Here is a 7,512-nt window from a genome sequence, read left to right on the forward strand (position 1 = left end):
ATTGAATTTTTTTGAATACAATTTTTGGGGGTAGGTTGTAGGATTTTTTAGCATATTTTCTGCATATACATCCGGCCAAAGACTATCCACATATTGTCTTTTATCAGAATAAATAGCTTAAAAATTAATAGTTTTTGCCATTTTAAGAAATAAGCAGACATTGAGTGCACAGATTTCTCACTGAATTCGTACTCACTGAGAAGATTTCTTCGCATATTATTTTATTATATCAAATTTATACTGTGGATTGTATTTTATTTAAATTCAAGATAGATTATAATCGTTAACGATTTCTAAAAGTAAATATAATTTTATAAAACATCGATAGCTATTAATCTGTAAAAAATCTATTATAAATAATTGTAAAAATATTGATATGAAACGTACTGTCCAATTGAAAAAAAAAAAAAAACAAGTAAGAAAGTATCAGTCAGCTGAGCCGACAGAGATATACCCTCAGCCACGTACCCGAAGAAAAAAGTTAACACAATACTTCTGTAGGTTTTTTAGCTGTTGGGAAAATTTTCCAGAATGGAAAGGGCCGCAAAAACCTAAATGTTGCAACAAACTTCAGAATGATCCAAGACGAGTGCATTTTTTCTAAACTTTGGGTAGGGTGTACCCGTAGGAGTGATCCGATGTAGTACATATTCGGACCTAATGCAAATCTGTATGAAATATTTTTTTTTCTTTATTAATCTATGGATATTTTCCTTACAGACTATATAATTAAAAATATTGTACTTAATTTTCTGAATTTAAATATATTACAATTTTACTTTTCAATTTACAAAGTTTGAGCTAAAACGATTTCTCTCTTAAAGGGGTAGGTGGAACTTTTTGGGTCATGTCTCAGGAAGTATGGACTTGCCCACGAAAAAAATTACAACGTCGTAACAGGGGCCGCAAGTGCAACCTGCTGCATCACAAATTAATAAGATCAGAGAGGAGTTGTTAAACTATACTTTTTCCTAATTTTGTGTGGGAGGTAACCAAATGAGTGGACCGATATAGTCCATATTAGACCCGCAAAGTTTGGCTCAATTCGGTTACTCCCTCCTAGAGTTATAATGCCCACAATCTTGGCGAAAATTTTTGAACCTTTGTGGGGGAGGTACCGGAAGGAGTGGACCGATATGGTCTATCTTCGAACTTAAACTAAGTTTGGACAAAATATTGAAAGACCCAAAATTTGAACCAAATATGTTGATCCGTTCGAGAGTTATAGTGCGCTCCAACTACGACACATGGTATTATATGGGTTGTTTGCAGTTTTCGTGCTGATTTCTGAGGAAGTATGGACTTGCTCCTGAAAAAAATTATATCGTCGTAATGGGGGTAGTCATTACAAGTGGGTGCAACAAAAATCAAAGCGATTCGAGAAGAGGCCTTAAACTGCACATAAGCAAAATTTTGTGTGGGAGGTACCCGAAAGAGTGGACCAATAGGGTCCATATTGGAACCTTATCTATGACTGGTAAAAATGTCACGATGTGCAAAGTATGGACTAATTCGGTTACTCCCTTCAAGAGTTATCGTGCGGACAATTTTTCCGAACATTTTTGAACTTTTGTGGGGGAAGTACCTGAAGGAGTGGATCGATATGGCCCATCTTCGAACTTAAATCAAATCTGGACAAAATATTTCGATACCCAAAATTTGAACCGAATCAATTGATCCGTTCGAGAGTTATCGTGCGCACAAGACAGACGGACGGACATTGCCAGATCGACTCAAAGTTGTCTGAGGCACATTTTTGGTCGTATCAAACTGTATGTACCCTCTTTAGCCTAAAGAACGGCGTTAAGGTCGGCGTACAGAAAAAAGGCCCCATGAAATAACACCCCAAACGGAAATGAAAATGGGCCCCAATTTTTAGGTGTTTTTCAATTTGAAAACTGGCCCCTATACAAAAAGGCCCTAAACTAGGAAATTTGGCCCCAAAAATATATTACATATATGCCCCAAAATGTCATTGGGGCCAAAATGCATTTCAGAAATTGAGGTGCATTTGGCAAATGCAATATCACCCCAAACACCGAAAATACAATTAGGCCCCAAACTATCCATTTACGCCCCAAAATTTTTTTCACTTAAATTTGGGGTGTATTTTGAAAAAAGATGTTTAGAGATATTCATTCAATAATTTGTAATAGGTAACTATGCAAATATCTTTTAATGACGAAAGCGCCGCAAGCAAAAATATTTTTGAAACAAATTTTGAGATTTTTTACAAAAATATTGTAGGCAAAAAGTTGAAAAGTTGCGCGATTTTTTACAAAAATGTTTTCACTATTTTAGAAAATACTAAGTTTTTCTAACAAATTGCAAATATATATATTTTTGAAAAAAAAAAATCGCACGATTTTTTACAAAAATGTTTTCACATTTCTTGAATTACAAAGTTTTTCTAGAAAATTGCAAATACTCTTATAAAACTCAAAAGAGGCGCAGTCGAAATTATTTTTGAAAAAATCGCACGATTTTTTACAAAAATATTTTTGCCTGAGGCGCTTTTCGGTTTTATAAGAGTATTTGCAATTTTTTAGAATTTTTTTTTTGAAAAATCGCGCAATTTTTTACAAAAATATTTTCACAATTTTTGAAAATATAAAGTTTTTCTAACAAATTGCAAATACTTTTTTAAAAAAGAAAAGCAGAAAACGAACGGCTACAGAAAACGAAGAGCTCAAAGCGGAATTAAAACTCCTCAAAGAAGAAAAAGAGGAAGAGAGCAAAAGGATACAAAGGCTAGAAGATCAGCTAGGCACCAAAAAGCTCGTTATACGAGGATTACCCAGTCAAAAGTCTTTGTATGGAGCTGTTAACAATCTGTTTCTTAATACCATGAAGCTAAATATTGAGAATGAAATCGAAAATGTTAGAAAAGTGCAAGAATCCAACAATAAAATGTCAGTAGTTGTTGATTTTGCATCAAAAAGAACGGCGACGGACATCTTAAAATCTTCAAGAATGTTGGCTGGTACATCAATTTATATCGAACGGGAATTGACTGGAAAACGTTTGCAGAAGAAAAGAGTGATGCTACTACTAAAGAAGGAATTGCAAAAGGTGAGAAAAGATAAAAGGATTGGCATAAGAGGAGAACAACTGTTGATGGATGGAAGAACTTTTCACTGGAATGCGGAAAATAAATTAATGTGTGGTAGGAGTTGTGGTGTCGAGATTCTGGGCAATATTTTTGGCGAGTGCATTCAAAATATAAATATAAATTACAATGATCTAGCTGATAAGTTGATTTCAAAAAACTAACAAATATAGAGCAATTAAAAGCAAAATTAAATAAAAGTAGAAAAGAACAATATAACATAGCATATTCTGAAAAAAAAGAAAACTATATACTTAGCATTGTGGCATATAATGTTCATGGCTTAGGAAGTAAAAATCTTCACCACCGGTTTTTTGAGTATTTAGATAAATTTGACATTTTCATTCTTTCTGAAACACATATTGAGGCTAAACAAGAAATAAACTTTGCAAACAAATTTAAAAACTTTAAGATTCATTGGAATGCTGCTACAAGAACCAGTGCAAGGGGACGAGGCATTGGAGGACAGTTATATGGAGTGCTCAGAGACTTGGAAAAAGCTGGCTTCAAGCATACTTTTACCAATAACGGAGACCAATATTTAATTCAATGTGAATTGAATTCTTTTCGATTTGAAATAATTCCAGTATACTTAAGGAGTGCATGTGGGTATGAAGATTTCGAAAAACTGCAATATGTCGTGGAAAATCAAGGAAGTACTAAGATTGTAATAGGAGACCACAATATTCGCATTGGTGAGGAACAAGAAGTACCCACAGAAATTCTTAAAAACTGCCCATGTAGTAGAGTTTCAAAGGACAAAACTATAAATGCAAATGGCAGAAAATACATAGAATTCTGTAATAATAATGGTCTTATAGTTTTAAATGGAAGAATGGCAGGAGATGAAGAAGGGAACTTCACTTTTGCGAACAAAAATGGTAACTCTGTTATCGACATATGTGCAGTGACGGTAGATACTATAAATTTTATCAAGACTTTCCGAGTGGAAGACCAAATCTGGTCAGATCATTTCCCTATAGTCTTAACCCTATCCATACCTTCATCGGGACCGAATATGTCAAAGAAACATAATCTTCTTCCAAAAGTACTATGGAAGGAAAGCAAGAAAAGTGTATATCAAAACTCTCTAAACAAAAACATCGATTATTTGCCCCCACAACCAAAGCTGAACGAGCTGACGAGAATTATACATAAGTCTTATCCGAAAAACACAACCAAGAAAAATATAATGTTCAAAAACAAATGGTTTGATACAGAATGCTTTAAAGCAAGGCAAAAAACAATGAAACTCCTCAATAAATTCAGAAGATCTGGAGAAAGTTACAACAGAATTCATTATATTGAAATGAAGAAAACGTATGAAAACTTATGCAAGTCGAAAAAAAGAAACTATTGCAATAATATAGAGCGAAGGCTGGACGCAATAAATGATAGCAAAACTTGGTGGTCTTTGGCAAGGGAGATCAGACAGTTAGATGAGGGAAGTAACTGCTGTATCTCAACAGATGAACTCAAAACATATTTTGAAAACCTCCTCAACCCCATCTGCAATATTTCACCATTTCATTTTGCACCAAATATATCAAGGGATATACACATGGATGCCGCATTTACTGTCGAAGAACTGAAAGAACAATTAAAAAAAGCAAAAGCAAATAAAGCTCCAGGGGAAGATCAAGTACCCTATGAATTTTTTATTCACGCAACAGACAGTTATCTAGAAATGCTGTGCAACAGTTTCAACAATATTTTTAACGGTTTTGATGATTATGAAACTTTTCGTTCCGGCATTATTTTTCCAATTTACAAGAAGGGAGATGTAATGGAAGTGAGCAACTATCGAGGCATCACATTTATGAACAGTGTTGGTAAATTGATGATCGGTATGATCAACCAGAGAATTGGAGAATGGGTGGAAAGAAACAATATATTGAATGAGTATCAAGCGGGATTTCGAAGAGGCTACTCGACAGTGGACAATATATTTAACCTTGCAGCGTTAACGAACTTACAAATTGACGAAGGCAAGAAGGTCTATGCTTTTTTCGTCGATTTTAAAGCAGCTTTTGATCGAGTTCCAAGGGATATGTTAATATATAAATTGCATGATATCGGGCTGTCCACAAAAGTCGTGAATTTTATACAAAGGATATATGAAAAAACAAAATCTGCAGTTTGGTCAGGCCAAGAACTATCCGATTTCTTTGAAACAAGATTGCTTGCTATCTCCTATTCTTTTCGCTCTTTACCTCAACGACCTGCATGATCATCTTGAAGGAGGCATTTATATAGATGACACAAACATTCGTGTATTAATGTATGCGGATGATATAGTCATTCTTGCTGAAAGTGCACCGATATTGCAACAAATGATCAACAAATTAGAAGCATATTGTACATTATGGGGAATGGAGGTAAACCAAACAAAGTCTGAGATAATGGTGTTAAGGAAAGGAGGCAGACTAGCGTCGAATGAGCAGTGGGTGTATAAAAACGAACAAATAAGAATAGTCAACGAATACAAATATTTGGGAATATTGATAACACCAACGTTTTCATTCGCTAAACACTTAAAGAAAAAAGAGGAAGCCACGAAACTATCCCTGCTCTCCACCTGGAAACAATTTATTTCAAACGCTTCCATAAGTCTCACTGCAAAATGGAAAATGTTTTTGGCTGTATGCCGCTCAATACATAGTTACGGGGCCCAAATCTGGGGCAATGCGTACTTTAGCGAAGTGGACAAAATGTATCGCTTCTTCATCAAGAAGATATTGAACCTACCGGAGTCTACACCCAATTATGTGATTTCACTTGAGACAGGATATGAACCAGGGTACATATATACGTATTCCCTGCACCTACAATATTTATCGAAAATATTATTTGATTTCGATAGTCATAGATTACCACACATACTGGGAATAAAATTGGCTACCAAAAATATATCCTGGTTTAAGGAATTTAAGCAAAAACTGTCTGAGAATAACATTTATCACAACAACGTAATGTCTAACAAGACTTATTGGTTAGAAGCTGCGCAGAAATTGCTGACAGAACTGAAACTCAAAAATATAATCGAACATATTGAAAAAGCAGAATGTAGTGGAACCCGAATATATAAATACCTCAATTTTAACATTGGTCCTCTTTATTGTAATGACAAATATAACCAAGAGCAAATTTCATTAATAATGAAGGCCAGAGGCGGATTATTAAGGCTGAATTTTAATACTTGGAGGCCTGAGGAGGAACAAAGGTGCTCGTTATGCAATACTGGAGAAATAGAAACAGTAGAGCACTTCATAGGACGTTGTCCAGTTTTAAAAAATATGCGTATCAGACATTTACAACAACCCCTATTGTCGCACTCAAAAGTTATTAGTATACAAAATGGTGGTGAAGAATTTTGCTGGATACAGTTGTATAAATTTTTGAAGGAAGCACTAAAATTTAGAAAAATCTTAATTGATGAATTTAACTATTAGCGTACATCTTGATAAACATTATCATATAACCACTCATCTACCCAGCAGACGGTTTATAAAACCATGCTGTAAATATTCTTTATTCTAACATAATATCTATAATTGCAATATTTTGTAACGATATTTGAAAAAAAAATAAAGAATCATTGAATTGAAATTGAATTGAATTGAAAAAAGAAAAGCATCGCAACCAAAATATTTTTGAAAAAATCGCGCGATTTTTTACAAAAATATTTTCACATTTTTGGAATTACAAAGTTTTTCTAAAAAATTGCAAATACTCTTATAAAACCGAAAAGCGCGGCAGCCGAAAATATTTTTTGTAAAAAATCGCGCGATTTTTTATAAAAATATTTTCACAATTTTAGAATATACAGAATTTTTCTAACAAATTGCAAATACTTGTATATAAAACGAAAAACGCCGCAGGCCCAGTATTTTTGAAAAAATCGGGCGATTTTTTACAAAAATATTTTTACTATTGAAAAAATACAGAGTTTTTGTAAAGAAATGCAAATACTTAAAAAAATTCCCGATTTAATTTTTTTTAACTAAATAATTAATATACTCGTATATACGACTGTGTCTTCGTCGAATACCTTAGGCCATGTTTATATTCTAACCTTTTGCGGGGTTAACCTTCATTATGAGGATTAATTTGAAATATAAGCAATGGAATTAACATTTGAAACCCAGTGGGTGTGTTAAATCCGGTTATATATAAACGTACTATTAGACTGGTAAAACTACTCCGAACTGCTACTGACAAATTCAGATATAATTTCATTTTTAAATAATATTATGAAATCTAGAAGATTTTGTGGAGACTTCGCTATTGTTTGACACTTAAGGCTTCCCCAATGTACAATTCCGTTAACATTCTAACCTCTTCTCTAAAATTTGTAACAGTTCTTTGATCAATAAAAAATAATGAAAAATTTCGACAAACAA

This window comes from Musca autumnalis, unplaced genomic scaffold (assembly GCF_047663935.1).
Source record: "Musca autumnalis isolate F117 unplaced genomic scaffold, ASM4766393v1 scaffold_2, whole genome shotgun sequence".
Classification (NCBI taxonomy): Eukaryota; Metazoa; Arthropoda; class Insecta; order Diptera; family Muscidae; genus Musca; species Musca autumnalis.